The sequence below is a fragment of the Balaenoptera physalus genome (genome assembly GCF_965194825.1).
Source record: "Balaenoptera physalus genome assembly, chromosome: 17".
In the NCBI taxonomy this organism is placed as follows: Eukaryota; Metazoa; Chordata; class Mammalia; order Artiodactyla; family Balaenopteridae; genus Balaenoptera; species Balaenoptera physalus.
The window spans coordinates 31,033,537-31,056,574 of record NC_138895.1 but is presented as its reverse complement, the minus strand read 5'-3'; the positions used below and the strand labels follow the sequence as shown (position 1 = coordinate 31,056,574).

General features: G+C 33.8%; 1 long non-coding RNA gene across 1 annotated transcript in view; it reads right to left on the bottom strand.

Annotated features, from left to right (window-relative positions):
• LOC309647023 overlaps positions 1 to 23,038 on the bottom strand; it is a 48,255-nt gene that overhangs the window by 5,365 nt on the left and 19,852 nt on the right. The window contains exon 2 of the long non-coding RNA XR_014255737.1: positions 1 to 23,002. This exon is cut by the window's left edge and continues 5,365 nt beyond it. This is a non-coding gene — a long non-coding RNA (uncharacterized lncRNA). The remainder of the gene's footprint in view (positions 23,003 to 23,038) is intronic.

The following is a 23,038-nucleotide window of genomic DNA, read 5'->3' as shown; positions in this document are numbered from 1 at the left end:
TTACACACCACTTGCTCAGAGATGTGTTTTCAGCATCCCCAGCCCCCCTCCAGCCCAACCTTCTACATAAGACTTCCCATCTCTGCTTTCACAGCATATTCTACTTCTCTTCTGCAGTATCCATTATACTAATTACCTCCTTGGCATATGTATTTCCTATTAGATTGAAAACTCTGTTAAGGCCTGGACTTTGGCTCATATGTATTCATTGCCCTGTCCTTATACTTAATATAGTACCCCTTGACATAGTAACTAAGTTCTCAATAATGCTTGACTGAATAGATGAGTAAAGGAATGAATGAATAAGTTGATATGGACCCTGGAATAATTCTTAATTCACTGTGGTTTGTCTTCTGCTTTCCAGTCAATTTTTTCTTATCACTTCTTCTAATAATTGATGCCAGGTGTCAGCTTTACTTATGCTTAGGTCTCTCGGTGTTTTGTGTTTTTTTTTTTTTTTTCCCTTTTTGAAAACTGCTTTTTGGAGCTGAAAGATTATTTCTACAAAATTGTATATGAGAGCTGATAGTATATAGAAGTTTCCCTTATATTATGAAAAGGGTCACTGGCTTGAAATAAAGGAATGAGGCAATTTTGGGAATGACCTGTAAGAGGGGTCGGCTAATTATGGACCACTATCCAAATTTAGCCAGACAGCTGCTTTGGTTAATGAAGTTTTATTGGAACACAGCCATGCCCATTTGTTTATTTATGGCTGTTATGACTGCTTTCACACTACTATAGCATAGTCGAGTAGTAGCTGCAGAGCCTAAAATGTCTGCTAACTGTTTACAGAAAAAAGTTTCCTGACACCTGATAGAAGCTGAGAGACTGGTTTGTTTCAGCTAGACTTCCAAAAATCCCTGTATTCATACCAGTTAAATTATTTCCCACTTTCCTTCAGAAAAGACTGGCTCCGAGTAATGGAAAAAAATATTGGCCCTTGCTACTCAGATTTCAGATAGTTGAATAAAGCAGCAGGCAGGGACATACTGGGATATTACACAAACTTCCAGAGAGCTAAAAATTACTAGACATTGCAATTGGTATGGTAGAACTGAGTGAAGAATTCTGAAAATCAAATTTAGGATTTTCAGGTAGACTGTACACAGTTCCAGTAAATATAAAAAGGAGCTCTGTAGTGTGGCAATGAAATATGTATGCCTTCAAGAAATTTGTCAGAATAACCTACTTTCTTTTCTTTACTCAGAATATATGGTCTGGAATGAAGAATACCCAAGAGAGTATAAGCTGGGCATACTACTGAACAACATTTTATCACCAATAAGGTGATTAGGAAGCCTTCTCATGCTTCCTGAACTTACACCCCTTTGGGTGGAATCAGGGAGGAGGAGTGAGAAGTCCATACCTCTCCTCCATCTATATTTAAGTGTTTTTCTAAACGCTATCAATTTTTCAGACAGACCAGACTCAGAGCTGTTTAAAGAATGATCTAGTATCTTTTCTGTCTGAAAAAGATGCCTGCTGTTGCTTTGTATAGCAACTAAAAGAACCCCAAGACTCCTCATTACGGTGGTCCATACAATTTTGTAAACTATTTTAAGCTACTTATTTTGTGTTGCTTTGATTACGCTTTTCTCATTTTGATAAGTTTGAAGTCTTTTATACATCTGACTTATTTGCACATTACACTGTGGTATAAACTGAGATGTTGTTTGCTGTACAACTTGGGTCTCCTTGTTTAGTCATCTCTGAATATAAAGAGAAGTTGTTCAGTCTGTAGTTGTGAACTTTGCCACCTGTGCTTTAAATATAATAACTTATTTTAGAGGATATTTGAAAATAAAATGATCACAATTTGTAGCTCAGGAAGTTCTGATCCTGCTTTCACTGCTTGGTCCATCCTACAATGGCCCCCAAGTGTAGGATAATCTTAGGAATAATTGAATTGCCTTGGTCCATATGGTATGTGCTTGCTTCTCTGATCGTACTGGACGAATTTAGTACTCAGGTGCAAAAAATGGTGGACTTCAAATAGAAACAAAGAAAAGCTCAGGTGCCAAAGGATCATTTTTTTGGTACTTAAATGGAAAACTCCTTTCAAAACAAATTATTATAGACTGAAAAATATAAGAAAGACTTAGAAAATTGATGGGATGGAAGAAAGAGACAAGTTTAATTTAACAAGAAAATACAAGGAAACCTGATGGTCCACAAAATATATAAAAATGTATTTTATACCTATGGGGGAAAATTGTATCCACATGAATGTGAGTATAAGTCAGTGAAACAGGAATTCAGGAATGCAGAATATCAGGAGACTTTTAACTTTACTCCCCTAATTCAGGCATGATGCCAGTGAGATAGTATGGGAAAAGAGAAGGTGAAATCATGATAAAAAGGGAACAAGTACATAGAGGATGAGGCTTCTTGTAGTGTTAGAATGTCTATAAATCAGTATTTAGATATTAAAATATTATATTACTTAAGGACAGATTAGACAGTAAAATCTCTGATACCACAATTATAATAGGCATTTCTCAGGATGCCTTTTGTAAGAGTAATTTGGAAGAATGTATTGTAATTGAAAGTCAGTTGTACACATAATTCAGGGAATCATGAGAGACTAAATATATATAGCTTGCATAGCTGAGACCAAAAGTCTAACTGTGTATTATGAATGAAGTTTAATTTATTTTATTTCATTCTTATTATAGAAGTAATTCCTATTCATTATAGTAAGATGAGAAAATTTTATATATGTATATGTATTAAACTTACTATACAAAAACAATCATTGTTTAAAATATTCTCCATTCTTTTTCAATAGAGCACTAGTGATATAGTAAACATGATCTGCTTCAAAAGCTGAGGAATAAGATGAGGTCACATTTTTTAGGCAATGTTTTGTTGACAGATTACATTCATCCCCCAAAGTGTATAAACTATAAATAAATTAATTTTCACAAAGTGAACACACCTGTATAACTACCATCCTGGTCAAGAAAGACTATCTCCAGCACTCTAAAAACCCCTTCATGCCCCTTCACATAAACTACATCCTGACCCAGAGAACTACTCTCCTGAAGCCTACCTTTGTAGATTAACTTCGCTTCCTTGTGAAATGTATGTACCTGAAATCATATAGTAGGCATTTTTGTTTGGTTCCCTTCACTTAATATTGTTTGTGAAATTCATCTATATTGTTGCATGTATGTATATTTCAGACTTTTTCATTGTTTAAAAGTATTCTATTGTATAATTTAACTTAATTTATTTATTCCTTTGAATGTTGATAATCATTTAGGTGGTTTCCATTTGGGAGTAGTTACAACAGTGTTGCTATAGATATGCTTGTTTATGTCCTTTGGTGCACATATGGATATATTTCTATTGAAAAAGAATTACTGAGTACATATAGTGCATATATTCTCCTTTGGTAGATATTGTCAATCAATTTTCCCAAGTGGTTGTAAAAATTTATACTTCAACCAGTGTAAGAGAGTTCCAGCTGCTCCAAGTCCTTAATAATACTTGTTATTGTCAGTTTTTAAAAAATGGCTATTTCTGATGAGAAAGTAGGAGTATGTTATTGTGATTTTAATTTTCATTTTCTTCATGAATATTGCCATATGTTTATTAATTTGAGCACATTTTCCATGTGTTCATTGGAAATTTTATATCACCTTTTTTGTGAAATCCCTGTTATAATCTGTGACATATTTTCATGTTTGAATTTTCCCCATTGGTTTGTAGTAGGTCTTTATATATTCATATAATGTCTTTCACACGTATGATTTGTCAAGATATATATCTTCCCTCAATGTGGAAGCTGATATCTATTGATAGAAGATTCTTAATTTAAATGAAGTCAAATTTCTCCCAGGTTTCCTTTAGAGTTAGTGCCTTTTTTTCCTGTTTAATAACTCTTTGCTTACCCCCAAGGTTTCCTATTGTTAATGCCAAAAACTTATTGTATAAACTTGACCTTTTAGATTTAGATTTGCACTTTTTTTAGGGATTTGTTTTGAATATTACGTGAAGAATAGTTCAAGAGTTATGCTTCCTCTAAGCATTTCTGTAAGACTTGGCACAATTTATTGAAATGATCATACTTGTTGCATAACAGTGTTACATTTGTCATAAGTCAAGTGGTAATATATATTTGAATCTGTCTTTAAACTCTCTAGTACGTGGTAGGTAAAATTTTTTAAAGGCCAGATATTAAGTCAATCATATGTCAGACACTGTGGATCATATGGCAGACATAAACAATATGTAAGTGAATGGCTATGACCGTGATCTAATAAAACTTTGTAAAAAGAGACAGCTGATTTACAGGTCACAGTTTGCCAACTACTGTTCTAGTCACCTCCGTTGGTCTATTTATCTATCCTTGCACAAGAACAGCCTTTATTACTCACTGGTATGTATACATACATATACATATAATGTATACAATATATGTTATACCATAGATGATGAATTAGCTCAGTTTCTATTTGATTGAGAATATTTTTATTTAGCCTTCATTATGAAGAATATTTTTGCTGGGTTAGTTTTTTTGTTTGTTTGTTTTGTTTTAGCTATGTAAGGTTGTAATTTCATCTTCTTCTGGTTGTAATCATTTTGGCTTAAAACTCAACTATCAGTGTTTTTGCTTCTTTGAAGGTAATGCATTTTTTTCTTTCCTATAATATCCTTCTCTTTGTTTGTTCCTTTCTTTCTTCCTTTTTATTTTTATATTTTTTTATGATATGCTTTCATGTGATTTAAATTTTATTTATTCTTCTAGGTAGATCACAGAGCTTCTTTAATCTTTGGCTTAATGTTTTCCATCAGTTTGGAAAAGTCTTGTTCAATATATTTTCAAATATTATTTCTATTTTCTGAACACCAATTACACATATGGTAGAAATTTTTATCTTATCTTATTTAGTTCTGATGTTTATTTCTATATTTGTGTTCTTTTTACTCTCCCTAATTCAGTGCAGATATTTTCTACTGACCTACTAACTAGAATGCTGTTAACTCTTCTATTGATTCCTTAATTTCATTTATGCTGTTTTTTAGTTCTAGTACTTTCATTTAGTTCTTCTTTATGGATTCCATTTTCAAGTATAATTTTTCATCTTTTTAAAAATATACTAATCATAGTGTTCACTGTACATTTATCTTTGTAGCCAGGAATACATCAATACCAGATTAGCACAATGTTTGTTATCCCCAGTATCTGAATAACCTGTAGATCTATTTCTATTTTCTGTTTCCTTCCACCTTGATTTTCAGCTACTTGATCTTAACTCTTGGCATATCTTATGGATTTTAAAATTAAACCCCAGACATTGTGCATAAAAATATATCTAGCCTTTGAATGATGCCAGTTTTACTAAGGGAGGATCTATGTTTCTTTTGGAAAGCAGTTTAATTAGTGGGAAATAACCTTAATCTAGTCAGCAATTGAGATGATTAAAGAGTATTTTCAGGGTTTTTTAAAGGCTTCTTTATTTTGGTTTGCTCTTACTAGTAGGATGTGGTCCTTCAGTCTTGACTGAAGGTCTAGGTTTGATTACCAGAGCCCATTTTCTTTGGAAGGCCATGAACTCTTTTTTTTTTTTTTTTTTTAATTTCCTCATCTTAGTGGGACTTCTGAAGTCCCTGATTAATTTTAGCCTCTCATATGTCAATTTCTGTTTAAGTTTTCAGTATCTTGTACACAGTTTAGGAACTGGCAGAATGCCTCAAGGGAAAAAATAGCCCAAAATATTTTTTAAAATCTTATCTTTTAGTGTGGTGCCTGCCTAGGTAACCCTAAACTTCAGTTTTTATCTACCCACCCTTATGAGACTGTGGGAGACACTGAGCTGCAGTTTTCTGCTTGGTCAAAAATTCCTGGATGGGAAAACAGACAATTTGAGACTCACCAAAAGGTATTTCCTTTCTTCCTGGGATCTTAGCCCTTTAGGTCTAGCTGCTTTGTTCTTTCTAATGCCTTCAAACAGCTTTTACCTTATTTTCTGTTGTTTGTGTGTACGTGTGTGTGTGTTATCTAGCTTCTCTGTTTCTCTTGGTGGGAATATTGATCTTACAGAAGCTAACCTTTTTAGCCAGAGCTATTCAAACAAAATAGATCCAAGCCTCCATCCTACCTATTACAAAATACATTCCTCATTTTCAGGCATCCTCCCTCTAATGATACTTTTAGGGATTTTTATGGTGTATCCAAATTGGCAATCTTAGTTACCATCATTTCAAAGAAAGAAGGAAATCCTGTGGGGAGTTGTGAGAATGATTGTTGTTACTATCATGTTAGCACAATTTCACTTGAGGTCCTGAGTTCAATGCTATCTCTGACATCAGGGTACCAATAAGATATATTCTTTATTATAGAATTACCACCAGTAATATTCAAAACATATTTTGGCTTTTTTTTTTTTCCTAAAATACAATTTGCAGAATTCTCCTTCTTATATACTGGCTGAAAGAATATAGCATCCCCAAAGTCTGAGAAGTAGAATAGCAAGAATCAAAGAATAAGGATGCCATATATGAAAGTATCATTCATGCTTTACTTAAAAGTAATATAGGAGCAATTGGTCAAGGAGGCTTAGAGAACATCTAAGATTGGACCTAAGTCTTCTCTAGAAATGTTCCTAGAAGATAGATTCTTGGCTTGTGCAGGTACAATTTTGTGGTGGATCATTCTCTTCCTAATGATGTAGTCTATTCTACTTCCAAAAAGCTCTAGTTATTAAAAAGATATTGACAATGTATTGAACCAAAACCTCCCCTGGACTGAGTACTGTCTCTTGGGACCACATGAACCAGGTTTAATGTCCTGTAACCTGATACACTATAGATATTTTAAGACAGTCACATTTCTTACATGTTTATCTCCACGAGACCACAGTTCTGGCTTCTGAATTGGCACAGTCTCAGGTTTTCACTTGCTGATTTATTCTCTTCTGGAAGTGCTCCAGCTTAAACATGCCTTTTTTGCTACTGTGTCCAGAATTGTACTTAATATTCAGGTGTGTTCTGAATAGCCCAGGATATCATAACCCCCACCACCTTTAAAAAAAATTCTCTATACAATGTCATTTACTCATTTAAGAATGTAATTAGCATGTGGATATTATACTATTAAGACATTCTGTCTCTACTACAAGCTAAAAAGAATTGAATAGATGTGTCTCCTAAAATACTATATTCTTATTCTGTCTCTTTGTATTTTTTAAATCACGTTATCCTTATTAAATTTTACATTTGAAGAATTATTTTAGTATTTCTGTCCATTAAGGTGTTTTTGGAGCTTCAGTTTCTCATAAACCTTTTAAAAATACATTGCTATGTCCATATAGCCAAGAAGTCCCATTACCTTTTAACATCCTCCCAAAAAACACATTTTTGTGATCGATTTCACTGCAAGTTACTATTCCCAATGCAGCTTGTTGTTATGTGATCCTAATACAAATGGATGAAAAGTGATCTTAGCTTTCATTTTTCTTGTTTCTTTTTAGAAAATAATTTTGCTTTGTATTAAGTCAATAAACATGACTGATTGTAATGACTTAATATATACATAGAATTAGCCTATTTTAGAAATTTGTGATGGTGTTAAAATGTAAACAAACTCATCTTTTAATAATATCTGTTGTCCATGTAATTCATTGAAGTAATTAGTTCTAACATCTATAATATAAAGACGCTAGTCATTCCATTAGGACATTTATGTAAGAGAAAAATAAATTTTATTTTACCCGAATCACTGTGGCTTTGAATCTCTAGTATGACTAAACATAACTGGTAGGTGGTACAGGAATTTGTTTGCAGAATGATGACCCCTACCAAAGGAGTTCACACCCTAATCCCCGGAACCTATGAATACAGTACCTTATGTGGCAAAAGGAAATTAAGGTTACAAGTGCAATTAATGTTTCCAATCGGCCAAATTTGAAATGGGTAGATTACCCAGGATTATCCAGATGGAGCCAATCTAATCTCATGAGTCCTTAAAAGAGGAAGAGGGTAGAAGAGTTGTTCAGAGAGAAGTAACGTGAGGACTCAGCCCACAACTGTTAGCTTTGCAATGGAGGAAAAGGTCATGGGCCAAGAAATGTGGGCAGCCTGTAGATGCTGGAAAAAACAAAGAAAACAATTCTCCCTTTTCGTTTCCAGAAGAGGATCCAGACCTGCCATCATACCTTGATCTTAGCCTGGTGAGACCTGTGTCAGATTTCTGAGTTCCAGGACTGTAAGATTATACTTGCGTGAGTGTGTGTGGTGTGTGCGTGTGTGTGTATTTGGCCCTGCCATGCCGCTTGCAGGATCTTTGTTCCCTGACTAGGGATTGAACTGGGGCCCTCATCAGTGAAAGCGTGGAATCCTAACCACTGGACTGCCAGGGAATTCCCTGTGTGTGTGTTTTTAATTAGTTTGTGGTAGTCTGCTATGACACCAAACAGAAAATGAATACACAGTCTCACACCAAATAGCACAAAATTCATTGTCTTTTCTTTTATCTGAAAGTGTGATGAGAATTAACTCTGCAAACATTTACTCCAGGTAGGAAGAAGCTGAGTAGTCAAGCAAAATTCTTTATCACCTTTTAAAATGTCAGTAAGATGTTAATTAATTGTGAAACCAAATGATCTTGGCTGTTTCTGATATTTCTCTAAGCTGTCAGCTGGAAACCAAACCATTGCTTCTGTTGTTATATTATAGGCAAGCTGCACATTGCTTGCCTGCCTTGAAGCCTGTCACCCATGTCTGATACACTCAGATAAAACCTAAATTAAAATTACAGAAATCTTAAAAAAATAAATAAAAACCTCACTTCAGATTTTTATTTACTTAATATTTTTGAAGAGACAGTGCAGTATTTACTAACTTATCCCAATGCTGCTCTCCGTTCCCTTCTTCCTATCCTTGCTAAGCTGCTCAGATCCAGGATACTATCCGGTAACCCACCGCTCCCCATACAGCCTCTGAGGAGCTCTTGCCTCCCACTCTTAACTGATTTTTTTTCCCCTTCTGGCTCATTGTGTATCACCCTGAGAATATTAGCACACATCTTAAATGTGAGACAAACATTATCTAAGCCACTTCCTCTATTTTTATGTTATTTCCTGAAGAAAAGCTGAATGCTGCTGATACTATACAAAGCCAATGATGCAGTTGTTTAAGAGCAATCAGAAGTCTTTTTGTGCCTCATTCATCACCCAAATTGTCAGCTGAGTTCTAATTGCAGAACCTTACTACTCCTGTGATGTGAATGAGAAAGAACACAGCATGATTCTTAGAATTCGGGTTCAGTTCACTGCCTGGCATGAGAAAAGACAACATTTTATCTGTAAACAGAGAAAGTTCATTGACAGGTTGAATGCGTATGATTTTACTTTCCAGCAAATAAATACTAATAATTTTTATGTAATAAGACAATAACATCTTTTAAACAGAATGTTGTTTTAAGGACCATTTAATTTCTACAACCAAGAGGACAATTTTAGTTTCTCTTACAGAAAAATGCCATAAATTCTGATATTACTGCAAATTACAGGTTAAAATTAATTGATTTTTACATATCTCAAGGAATTCCTTATTTAAAAGAAAGTGGGAAAAACTTACACTACTAAGTGCCATCTCAAATTCTGTAACTCTCTGAAGCTCATGTTTATTTATTATAAAGCGGAATTCCCCTTGGTCAGATAATCATTTTGAGTTTCAGTGAGATGAATGTCCTAAATAGTATTCTGGTTAAAAAGGCTCTGTTTCCCAACTTGAGATAAGAAAAAAAAACATAAGGCATGTATCCTGGGTTTATGAGTTTCTATAAAACTCATTATTCTTAATATCTGCACATAAACACTATGCCTCTGGATTCCGTGTCTTTGCAACCACACCTCACATCAATATTTCAGCTTGAAATAAAATGTGAACATCTTACAGATGTTTTGTTGGTTTTGGGAAACCATGAAGTGAACTAGCAGTAAGATAGCCAACTGCTTTTGCCCAGTCATTAGAGTAATTATAATATTAAATAATTGCCAAATCAATTAACCGATGTTACTAATCTGCCAGATGTAAAGCTGGCTCTAAGAATGTCAACTCTTTGAAGATTTCTTAAAACACAGCTGTTGCATTCTGCTTTAGCTAATTTTATTTCTAAAAATAAAATTTACTTACATTGAATATATGTTCATTACTGAAAAAATTCAAAATATAGAAAGGTATTAGAAGGGAGACTTTTAAAATGATATTTGATGTTGAATCTGTAACTAATTTGGGTAATGAGAGTTTACAGAATACGATGTGCAACATTTCTTTTGTCATTTTAGGATTCACAATATATTTTATATATAAGACATTTTTAACAATTCTTGAAAATATCTGCAAATGCCCAAGTGTTTCCTTAAGTATGCTCTCCCAATATAACCTTATAAGTTGGTCTCAATGCCTAAGAAATTATTTGATGGAAACTGCTTGTAAGTTGAATTCCTAACTTGGATGTCACTAATGAAAATTATCAAATGATATATAAAATAAGTCAATTCTAATGGGATAATGTATGAACAAGATATAGCACAAATTTTGGAAAAATGTAAACCTTAAAAATTTCAGTTCCTTTACTTAGAATTATAGTTGTAGCAGGATGTTAAAATGAAACTTCTGCTGTCTCAGTATTTCAGCTGAGGTCACAAAGACTTGAAGAATGGGTGTTAAATACCCACTAATTTGAAAGTGAGGTACCAGACCAGCTGTGTAGAACTTGCTAAGGGGTAACTCATAAGACAGATGGATAAACACTTGTCTGTGAGCTACCTCAAGCCAATAGGAAGGGAAGTACAAAGATCAATAAGAGAAAGATCATAAGAAATAGGTTTCTGTAGGAAGAGTTGTACATTTCTCCTTTCTTCTCCATATCTGAAGCCAAGTGAGAAAAGTAAGAAATTGCCTCACAGAGCATGGTCATGCTTACCACCACAAGGGAGACTAATCTGGGGCAAGGAAATGGAGAGACCCTCAGTACTTGACCTTGTTTCCTGGAGTTGGGGGAACAGGCTTGGTGTTGACCCATTCTTGGTGAAGTCTGATGCCAAGAGGCTGGGCTGCCTATAGCTGCCTGACTGGTGGACTCACAGAGAGGGCTTTGGTGGGAGCAAATTCTATTTTCACTGACCATAGGCAGCAGTGCATGAGGCCTCATGGAACTCCCAAAGTTAACTAGCCTTGAATTATTTTGAAAATAGTCCCACCCAAAGGGCTTCCTACCTGAGGAAAGATGATCCTGGCTGTAAGAGGCAGGGGTATACTGTCCAATGCAGAAGGAGCGGGCAAAGGTGGAAAGGGCAAGACTTGCAAACTCCCAGCTGGGGACTACGTTATTACTTTAGGCAATAGTGCTAAGCAAGATCTACAACAAAGATGGGGAGATTTCTGGCCCTCCATAATTCCAAGAAAAGAAAGAGCCAGCACTGTGGCCATCAGCCACACCATTCCAGATTATAACATTCTGGCCATGCCTTCTCTCTTCTTTCTCTGCTCCAACCCTGAGGAGCCAGAGGCAGCAGAGTGAGTGGAAGAGGAGGAGAAGAAGAGTAATACAGTGTCTGGGAAAAAGTTTTCCTCTGCCCTTCTAGGTTACTCTGGCTAGTCTAAGAATTAAACTGACATGAGACAGATTAACAGAAGAAATATCAAACAAATGTTTAATAACATGTATACGTGGGAGAGACCCAGGAAAACTGAATAACTCGCCAAAATGGCCAAAGCCCTCACCTTAAATACCATCTTCAACTAAAGGCAAAAGAGGATGTTGAGGGTAGGGGAGGTTACCAGGAAAAGCACAGTAAACAAGGGTAAGGTTGGTATGCAGATTTAAGTCAAAGCCTTTCCATTGATAATGTTTCTAGAGATTTGGTCATCCTCTTCTTCCTGGTACAGTGGAGGGAGACCCTTACAAAATGAAGATTTACCTTGTAAATATAAATATTTCTCACTAAAGGGCAACTCCTACTTGGTTTTCAGAGTTTCTTCCATGTCTACTGTTTCTTAGGAAATAACCAGCTTAAAATAATTAATATACCAAAGACACATACTTTGGAGTGGCAAATTTTGTTCTCCTACAGCAGATAAATAGAAAAAAAAAAAAAAAAAAGAAAGAAAAGAAAAGAAAAGAAACCTTGCCTCTTTCTCTAGTGCTGATTTCTGAGTCTGATCAGTTTCTATCTGGGGTTGCAAAAATCACAGACTTTAATACTTAAGTATGACACTGTTTATTAAACTTGAAAGTGAACAGAAAAGTTATGATAATTTCACAAGCTTTTACCTAGAGACAGGGGAGAATTGGCATAATAAGTTTAATAGGATTGCAGTGAAGGAGGAAAAAACAACATTGCTTTCTATTTGCACCTGGCAGAATCCAGCTCATTCATTAAATTCACTGCATTACATTCATGAAAATTAGGAATATTTGGATAGACAGGAATAACTGCTATCCATTTTCTAATTCAAATAAGAATTTTTATTTTATATTTGTATCCCCCAGAAGAAGACCCTGGGGCAAGGATTAAAATCCAAGTTATTTATTTTGGAGGTGATTCCAAAAAGCATCAGTTGGGGTTAGAAAGTAAGAGAGAGAAAGTAAGGCAGCCAAAAAAGTGTTCATTTTCAAGCAAGTTTTACACTGTTGGTTACTAGAGCTTAATCCTGCTGGGAGAACTCTGGGAGCCAGTGTTCTTACATCAACTGCTATCAGTCCCTGCTAGAGAGCTACCTCTCTAGCAGTGCCAGTCTGTCATGTAGATGGACAAGAGGTACTACCATCAAGGGCAGGTACTCAGCAAAAATACATGTGCTGGCAAGAGCCTGCACTGTGGTAAGGTAGGCAAGAACATACAAACAGGGCACTGACAAAAATCAAGAATGTGCAATGGATCACATATTAAGATGGGGGATAATACACAGATAGTTCAATATTTTTTACTGGAAAATTTTAAGAATGATTTAAGTTCTGTCTTGGGGAACTTTCTCTGTATGGTGTCTGAAGCAAAGGATATTGAATAACTCCTGTAGTTTTCTATCAGAAATTTATAAAAAGGAGTCATTTTTATTTGTACTAAAGATTTGATTTTTAAGCTTTAAAAATATTTTTTACTAGAAATGTTTTAAAAGAGAAACGTTTCCTTTTGAACAAGAATATAATTTTCTTTGATACTTAAAAACCAGTGGGAGTTAACTCAGGTCTTTCTAACTCTTGTGTATGTGATAAAAATGAGTTAAGCCAATGCATCAAAGTATTATAGAATACTCACTGACACAATTTTTAAACAATTATTTCTGTAACTACCAATTTAAATCATCCATTTATTAATTGCATATTCAAGATATGAACACATTTAGAAAGCATATTAACATTAAATAATCACATATTTCTATTAGGTGTTATACACTAGGCAGAAGCAATACAGTGGGGAAGATAGACAGGATTCCTGTCCTCTAGTGGTGGAGGCAGATACAATAGTAAGCAAATAATCTAATGTCATACAGTCACGTAATGAATATGCAATTACAAACTGAAAAAGTGATATAAAAGAAAAATGGAGTGCACTTTGGAATTTTAAACATTATGATAGATTTTATTTTTCTTATAAATTCATATCTTTGGGACTCTCCCACGTACCATGTTAAAATAACAGAATGGGGAGCATACTCTTAAGCTCATGACTCAAAGCATAAAGCATATGCCAACAGAATTAAGCAGTATCAAAAGTCAGACTACCATTTAGAAACAATACCCATAGGCAGCCAGAATGGCTAAAATTTTTAAAATGTAGTGACAACACCAAATGTTGTTGAGGATGCAGAGAAAGTGGATCACTCATACATGGCTGGTACAAATGAAAACTGATATAGTCTCACTGGAAGAAGTTTGTCTTTTTTTAAAACTAAACGTGCAATTACCACATGACTCAATAATTTCACTCTAGGGTATTTGTTCCAGAGAAATAAAAACTTAATGTGCACACAAAAGTTTAGACTTAAATGTTTATAGTAGCTTTATTTGTAATAGCCCCAAACTATAATTGGCCCAGGTATCCCTCAATGAATAATGAATTAAACAAATGTGGTGCAGCCATACCACAGAATATTACTCAGCAATAAAAATAATTAAAACAAACAAGCAAAACTACTGATACACATAATAATCTCCAGATAATTATGTTATGTTGAGTGAAAAAAGCCAATTCCCAAAGGTTACATACAGTATGATTTCATTTATACAATGTTCTTAAAATGGCAAAATAATAAAAATGAAAACAAATTAGTGTTTGCCAGGCATTAAAGAGAGGGTAGAGGTGGGAGAGAAGTGAATGTGACTATAAAAGAGTAACATAAGGTATTGTTGTGATGATGATGTTTTGTATCTTGGCTGTATCAATATCAGTCTCCTAGTTGTGATATTGTACTGTAGTATTGCAAGATGTTACCATTGGGGAAAACTGGGTAGAGGGTACAGGGGATCTCTCTGTATTATTTCTTGTAATAGCATGTGAATCTATAATTATCTAAAAACTATCTTAAAAATTATTCAATTTAAAAAATGACAGTGGCTTTTAAATAAAATCATAAGAGGATATTTTTGTCTTGGTGGCAGGCAAGGTTTTTTTTTCTTCATATAGTTTACAAAAAGCAATAATCCTACCAGAAAAAAGATAAATTAAACATCAAAATTAATACCTTCTGTTGATTAAAATATGCTGTTAGAAAATCAATGAGCAGGCCACAAAAATATTTTGAAAAATATTGAAAAAACATATCAAAGTACTAATATCCAGGATCTATATCTATACCTATGATTATACTTAATTTCTACTTCTCATTAATAATAAAAAATGTATAAATGAAGCAAAAAAAGATGGAAAAGGATTTAGACAGAAACTTTACAGAAGAAGATTTACGGATATCTGAAATAAACACAAAAGTCTTCAACCTCATTTACTTATCTGGCAAATGAAAAGGTGAAATGCCCTCTCAATCCCTACATATTGGGCCATGAGAATAAATGCATATATTGACAAGAAGACTTGTATAAGAATGTTCATGGCAGTTTAATCTCTAATAGCTGTAATGAAAATCCACCTAGGTATTCGTCAGAAAAACAATGTAAAAACTAGCTTTGGTATATCCATATAACATAATATTTCTTAGCCAAAAAAACAGAAAAAAGTATGACATACTGATATAAGCAACAACATGAATGAATCTAGAAGATATTATGCTGAGTAAATCATGCCTCACACAAAATAAATTACACTCTGTAATTCTATTTTTATGATATCCTGGAACAGGCAAAATTATCCTGGGAAATAATCAGAACATCCATTTCTGGGTGTGAAGGCAGAAATTTATTGGGAAGGGGGAGAGAGAATTGTTGGAGATGAAGTTAATGTTCTGTATCTACAAAAGATTTTACTAAGAGAATATGAACATACATTTGACTCTATTTTGATTTTACATAAAAAAATATCATAAAAAATACAGTATTTAATGACATAAATGTTTAAGTATTTAGGGAAGAATGTTCTATTGTTTGTAATTTAAATGGATTAAAAAAACTGATTAATAAATGGATATAAAAAGAATAGTTTGATAGATACAAAACACAGCGAGTATAATAAAATCAAGTTGGTGACTGTAAGGTCTTTATAAGATTCTTTCAATTTTGCTTTTTGTTTGATTGAATACAGTTTTTAAGTAAACAGTATTTTTTTAAATTAAACTTTATACCAATATTGAAGGACCAAGTGACTCTACCTCTTTTTCACAGTTTCTAACCTCCAGATTACAATTTCTAGACATCCTTAGTATTTTCTTTGCATAGTGACTAGTTGTTCATTGCTTGACAACCATCACTTTGTTGATTTCATCACTTCACCATTTCATCATAGCTTTGTTTCTTAGTGTATTATATAATGTTCATCATATAGTATTTCTTTAGTGATTTTTATATTTGAAATTGAAGTAAAACAGAATCATTCACTTTTATTAACTGCCCATACCTTCCCCAACTTCACATTCTATACACATTCCTATAGTACACAGTATTCTGAATATGGAAACATTGGTTAGAACACTTTTTAAACAAATTAATTAATTAATTAATTAATTAATTTTTAAAAACATCTTTATTAGAGTATAATTGTTTTATAATGGTGTGTTAGTTTATGCTTTATAACAAAGTGAATCAGTTATACATATACATATGTCCCCATATCTCTTCCCTCTTGCATCTCCCTCCCTCCCACCCTCCCTATCCCACCCCTCTAGGTGGTCACTAAGCACCAAGTTGATCTCCCGCTGCTATGCAGCTGCTTCCCACTAGCTATCTATTTTACGGTTGGTAGTGTATATATGTCCATGCCACTCTCTCACTTTGTCCCAGCTTCCCCTTCCCCTTCCCCATATCCTCAACTCCATTCTTTAGTAGGTCTGCATCTTTATTCGCATCTTGACCCTAGGTTTTTCTGACCATTAATTTTTCTTTCTTTTCTTTTTCTTTTTTTTTTAGATTCCATATATATGTGTTAGCATATGGTATTTGTTTTTCTCTTTCTGACTTACTTCACTCTGTATGACAGACTCTAGGTCCATCCACCTCACTATAAATAACTCAATTTCGTTTCTTTTTCTGGCTGGGTAATATTCCATTGTGTATATGTGCTACATCTTCTTTATCCATTCATCTGTTGATGGACACTTAGGTTGCTTTCAGGTCCTGGCTATCGTAAATAGAGCTGCAATGAACATTGTGTTGCGTGACTCTTTTTGAAGTATGGTTTTCTCAGGGTATATGCCCAGTAGTGGGATTGCTGGGTCTATGGTACTTCTATTTTTAGTTTTTTAAGGAACCTCCATACTGTTCTCCATAGTGGCTGTATCAATTTACATTCCCACCAACAGTGCAAGAGGGTTCCCTTTTCTCCACACCCTCTCCAGCATTTATTGTTTGTAGATTTTTTGATGATGGCCATTCTGACTGGTGCGAGGTGATATCTCATTGTAGTTTTGATTTGCATTTCTCTAATGATTAATGATGTTGAGCATTCTTTCATGTGTTTGTTGGCAATCTGTATATCTTCTTTGGAGAAATGTCTATTTAGGTCTTCTGCCCATTTCTCGATTGGGTTGTTTGTTTTTTTGATATTGAGCTGCATGAGCTGCTTATATGTTTTGGAGATAAATACTTTGTCAGGTGCTTCATTTGCAAATATTTTCTCCCATTCTGAGGGTTGTCTTTTGGTCTTGTTTATGGTTTCCTTGCTGTGCAAAAGCTTCTAAGTTTCATTAGGTCCCATTTGTTTATTTTTGTTTTTATTTCCATTTCTCTAGGAGGTGGGTCAGAAAGGATCTTGCTGTGATTTATGTCATAGAGTGTTCTGTCTATGTTTTCCTCTAAGAGTTTGATAGTGTCTGGCCTTACATTTAGGTCTTTAATCCATTTTCAGTTTATTTTTGTGTACGGTGTTAGGGAGTGTTCTAATTTCATTCTTTTACATGTAGCTGTCAAGTTTTCCCAGCACCACTTATTGAAGAGGCTGCCTTTTCTCCACTGTATATTCTTGCCTCCTATATCAAAGATAAGGTGACCATATGTGCATGGGTTTATCTCTGGGCTTTCTATCCTGTTCCATTGATCTACATTTCTGTTTTTGTGCCAGTACCATACTGTCTTGATTACTGTAGCTTTGTAGTATAGTCTGAAGTCAGGGAGCCTGATTCCTCCAGCTCCATTTTTGTTTCTCAAGATTGCTTTGGCTATTCGGGGTCTTTTGTGTTTCCACACAAATTGTGAAATTTTTTGTTCTAGTTCTGTGAAAAATGCCAGTGGTAGTTTGATAAGGATTGCATTGAATCTGTAGATTGCTTTGGGTAGTAGAGTCATTTTCACAATGTTGATTCTTCCAATCCAAGAACATGGTATATCTCTCCATCTGTCTGTAGTATATTTACTTACTTTCATCAGTGTCTTATAATTTTCTGCATACAGGTCTTTTGTCTCCTTAGGTAGGTTTATTCCTAGATATTTTATTCTTTTTGTTGCAATGGTAAACGGGAGTGTTTTCTTAATTTCACTTTCAGATTTTTCATCATTAGTGTATAGGAATGCAAGAGATTTCTGTGCATTAATTTTGTATCCTGCTACTTTACCAAATCCATTGATTAGCTCTAGTAGTTTTCTGGTAGCATGGTTAGAACACTTTTACATATTTCAGTGTAATGTGTTTTATAATCAATTCAGTTAAATGGTTGAGTCATGAATCTCTTAATAAATAATTAAATTTTATCTTTCAGCCACACGAGGGAAGTATGTAACACTAATTATACTTACACAATTATGTGTATTGTCACATTTTAAATTTTGAAGTTCTTGTAAGATCTCTCTGAGGATAATGCTAAACAAAAAGAAGTAATAAACATCTTTTATTCATTAATTTAAACATGCATGCAACCAGTATTTACTGAATACTTAACACTACTCATCCGGGGCACCTTGCTGATACTTGACTAAGATAAGTCTTATTTCATAATTATCTAATGTGCCATTAAGGTTAATATAATATTCAAAATGGAATTTGATTTCCTGTATATAAAACACAGAACTCAATAGGAAAAATGAGAGCCATTTTCCACTTAGACAGTTGATGTACTAAACCATGTACATTTAGGTCCTTTCTCTTAAAATGTGTATTACTCTTAGTTTGTAACCCCTCTAAGCAAAAGATTCATCTAATTCTTCCAGTTGGCAGTGTCCAACATGTTTTCTGTCTCAACAAATCTCAAATTACAAGTTGTTATGTTGTTGTCTACAGGATTCTGCCTATTATTGTGTGGGATCCATAAGGCATTAAATAACTTCATTTTTCATAAAAATGAAAATATGATCAAATTTTATATAAAAATTATGCAGAGGTTTTACTTACACTGTGGTTTAATTTTTCTTGCTTTATTAAAAGCTAATAATGTATGTATGAGGCAAAATGCCTCTCACTCCCCAACCTAATTCTCAGCAAACCCACCACAGTTCAAAAGGCAATTCAAGTTGACACATGGTTATTCTAATAAAGTCATAATATGCAATGTTCAGTATCCTGATACCTCTCTTTCTCCTTCACTCATGGGGTTGATTGGGACCATGGCTTCATGAATTTACAGGTACATAGTTAAGAGTTTAATCATAATAGAATGTATTGGCTGCAGTTTATTTCAGAAATAATTCTTCTAGTTTCATTGGATACATTATACTCAAGCCCAACCCAATAATGCCTAATTACTGCCACAGGCTTCAGCATATCAGTATGTGGTATTCAACATCCATAAATCTGGAAGATAAAGTGAAGTGAATCTTTTCGCCAATCTAAAATCCTCAGGCCTTACCAGTCTTTTGTATAAATGATGTCTTAGCATTTGTGCTAGTTTAGCTGATTAAGCCCTCACTTGTGATTATAGTACCCTAATTCCCCTTGCAAACTCCCTCTGTGCCACGTTAATGATATTCTCCAGAGCTGTCTCATATGTGCTCAAAGATCTTATGGTGGTGATTGTCATCTTTTAAGAAATAAGTATTTCTATGTTGAAATTTTATTTAGAATTACAAATTCACAAAACATATTTAAAAAACATGGATCCCTTGAAAAGTTTAAATCTTTAATCAAAAAACAAAAACAAAACAAAACAAAAAAAACCCTCTTGGACCCCCAGGCTTCTTCAAAGCAATTTAAAAATCACTTCTGTGATATCTTGGAAAGTTTATAGTTCAAGAATCAGTGTTTATGAAGCTATGCTTGGCACAGTTGCTAAGATTTCTCAGTGAATTTCAAGACAAGAATAATGCTCTTTCCCTACTGGTAAGTTTATTTAATTAATTCATTACTTTATTCATTCAGTTAACATTACTGTGCTTGTATTACTCCCCATGCTTTGCCCTAGCATTTCTATTTTATTATGTCTGGCAATGATTTAGTATCCCTTCTTCACATCTAAACCAAGACTTAAGAACAAACAAAATTTTCTTATTTTTTACTCACAAAACTTATAACTTCCAGACTTTTTTTGAAAGAATGAAATAATGACATGACTGTTGAGTTGTTTGTATTGTTAGAGTTGATGCAAAGCACTGAGTGTCAGAACACGCTCTTTCAAACTTGATGAGGTATTATTAGAAAATGAATTTTACTGTCTGAAAATTTTCCAATGATTTAAATTCTAAACTCAAAACATGTATCATCATCATAGGATTTCTTACTCATGAACGATTATTTATTCTGGTTGATCTGAAGTTAGATTTCCTAAGAGCACCATCCATCCATTACATACATACCCAGTCTGGGCTTATTTGTATAGGCAAAACTTTTGTTGATTTGATTTTAGTTAGTTCCACATGTATCAATAAACCCCTAAAACCAGCATGTTATTATTTTTCCTTACTTGTACCTGTAGGACTTGATTCCTGGGGATTCTCCATAAACACAGTCTGCTTTTATTTCTTTACTTTCTTTCAAAAATGTGTCTAGAATACATGATATAGGTGGAGATGTGTCTGAGTTAGAGAGGCAGTGTCCAGGAATGTCTTGAAATTCCTAGAGTTCCAATGAAAACATTTTTAAAATCCCTTTCTAAGGATAACATATTGTATTATTTTACCTCCCACTACTTCAAAGAGTAAAGACACACTTTATTTTCCTTTTTCTGGCCCCAACTCTTCATAGCATTAATACTTTCCCATTTGTTCTATTTATCTATACAGTTGGATAAATATCTATTTATCAAATCCTCCATTTAAAAAGTTTCAGGTTATTTATGAGCTTCCATATCTTTTCATATTTAATAAGGAATATAATAATAAATGTTGAGAATTTAGTTTCTTCTCAATATGAAAATGTCTCCATTCCTCAGATAATTAACATATTATTCTCTGGACCATTTCTTGGTTCCATTCAGTTTTGTTGTTGTTATTAACACATTTCCACCATAATACAGGATCTGATGCAGTCTAACTGTACCCTTTAGGAAACACTGTTAAGTCAACCTTAGTAGAAAAAAGAAATAACATAAACATACACAATTTCTAAAACCTTCATGAAAGTACCGGTGTTAACCAGATGTTCCTTTCTTTCCATGCTGCATTTATAACATACATTTGCAGATACTAATAAGATCTGCAGAAAAGACCTAGAGGAGTTCAGCACATGTGCTTTGGCATCTGAATGACTAGTGGGCATCTTGGTTCTTGGGGAGATTATTCAACCTTTCCAGGCCTCAGTTTCCACCCTCATTTTTTTTTGACGAGGTTGTTAAATAAGCTCAATGCAGTCTAATCTTCATTCAGAGAAAGATTCACCTGAAGCTTTTGGAGCTTAAGCCTCTGGGATTTTTACTCAGAAGTGCCCAATTCCCAGATAAGGGCCTTCTGTATATGATTTCTCATGTCAAGTTGTGTTGGACTGACCATGGTTATATTATTTTTGGAATTTTGTTTTCTTTAAAAAAGGGCCCCTGATTTTATAACTTTCAGCCCCCCAAAAACTCTAGGTCTGTCCTTTCATGAAATAATTATTCAGTAAACATTATTGTTATTTGCTATTAAAAAACTCATCCAAAATAATGTGTTTTCTTCCTTTCTTTTTCCCCCTTACTCCCTTCCTTCCTGTATAGATCTTTATGATCTAATTTTATAGCCCTTACTGGCTAACTTCCATCATAGGCCATGAGACTCAACTTTTCTACTTTCCTCTCAAAGAACATGGATTTTGAGGGTGAAAATCAGGCAGCATTTTTATGATCAGTAAGATATTGAGAATGTTCAATTTCAAATTTTGATTACAGTATGGTTTCAACTCTGTAAAGACAGTTGAACTGACTCAGCCAGCTTTTGCTTTCCCTGATCAAGATTGCTTAACTTTCTCTTTGAATGACAAATGAGGAGAAAGAATTGATAAATGAATTGGTCTGAATTCATATCCTGCAAGAACTTTCAACACCCCTTCCTTACCCTTCATGTTAAAGAGGATATCCATTCCTCAACTTTCTATGCTCATACATAGAACAATTTAAAATAAGTAAATGCAGATCTTTTAGGGCCTGAATTGAGCTAGAGGAACTAGAGAGACCACACTAGATTTTGAAATTATGACAACACACTTAAAAAAATTAAAAACAGAAAAAAGGAAGGAAGCAATAATTATGATATAATCATGATTATTTTGCTTTAGAATGTATACAAATTTATTAATAAATATCACATGATCACACGGTTGCTCTTTATCCCTGACCTCACATATAATTAGAAGACAAAACTCTCACTTATTGTAGCAACTATACAGCTTTCTCTGTTGCAAGAGTTAGAATCATAATCCCTCCACTTACTAGCCATGTAACGTAACCCTACTTAAAACTACCCAGACTCCAATTTTCTCATGTGAAAAACAGTAATGATAACATTACTTACACATTCTAGACTTTTAAAAAAATATTAAATGAGATAATACATAAAAAATGCTTAGTTCAGTGCCTGGTACCATAGAGTAAATTATTAATAAATGTATGTATATGGCCCTCAAATTATATATATTATATAAAATTATATATATATAATATTATATATATATAATTTTAATCTTGCTCTCTATTACATTGCATGACTCACTAAAGAAATGTTCCATGACATATATTGTCACAACAAAATAAACGATATACACATAGATGAAAATTTAGTAGTACACATCTGAAGAATTCTTGCATAATGGTTAAAATAGCCATGCAGATTTAGGGTTTTGACTAAAATAATAATAATCCACACTGTCACATCAACATTTATCTGTAGGATCTATGCTCAGATGACTATGTAAATGTATTTCATGTTTTCACCAATGATTTTATATACCACCTATTTTATTGCTTTGATCCAGCTGGAGGCATAATGAAGTGTTTTAGCCCCTATCTGCTTTAACTCTGGAATACTTAGAAATGTTTCTGCTGTTACCTATGTATGAAGAAAATCAAAACTAGTAATGTTTCT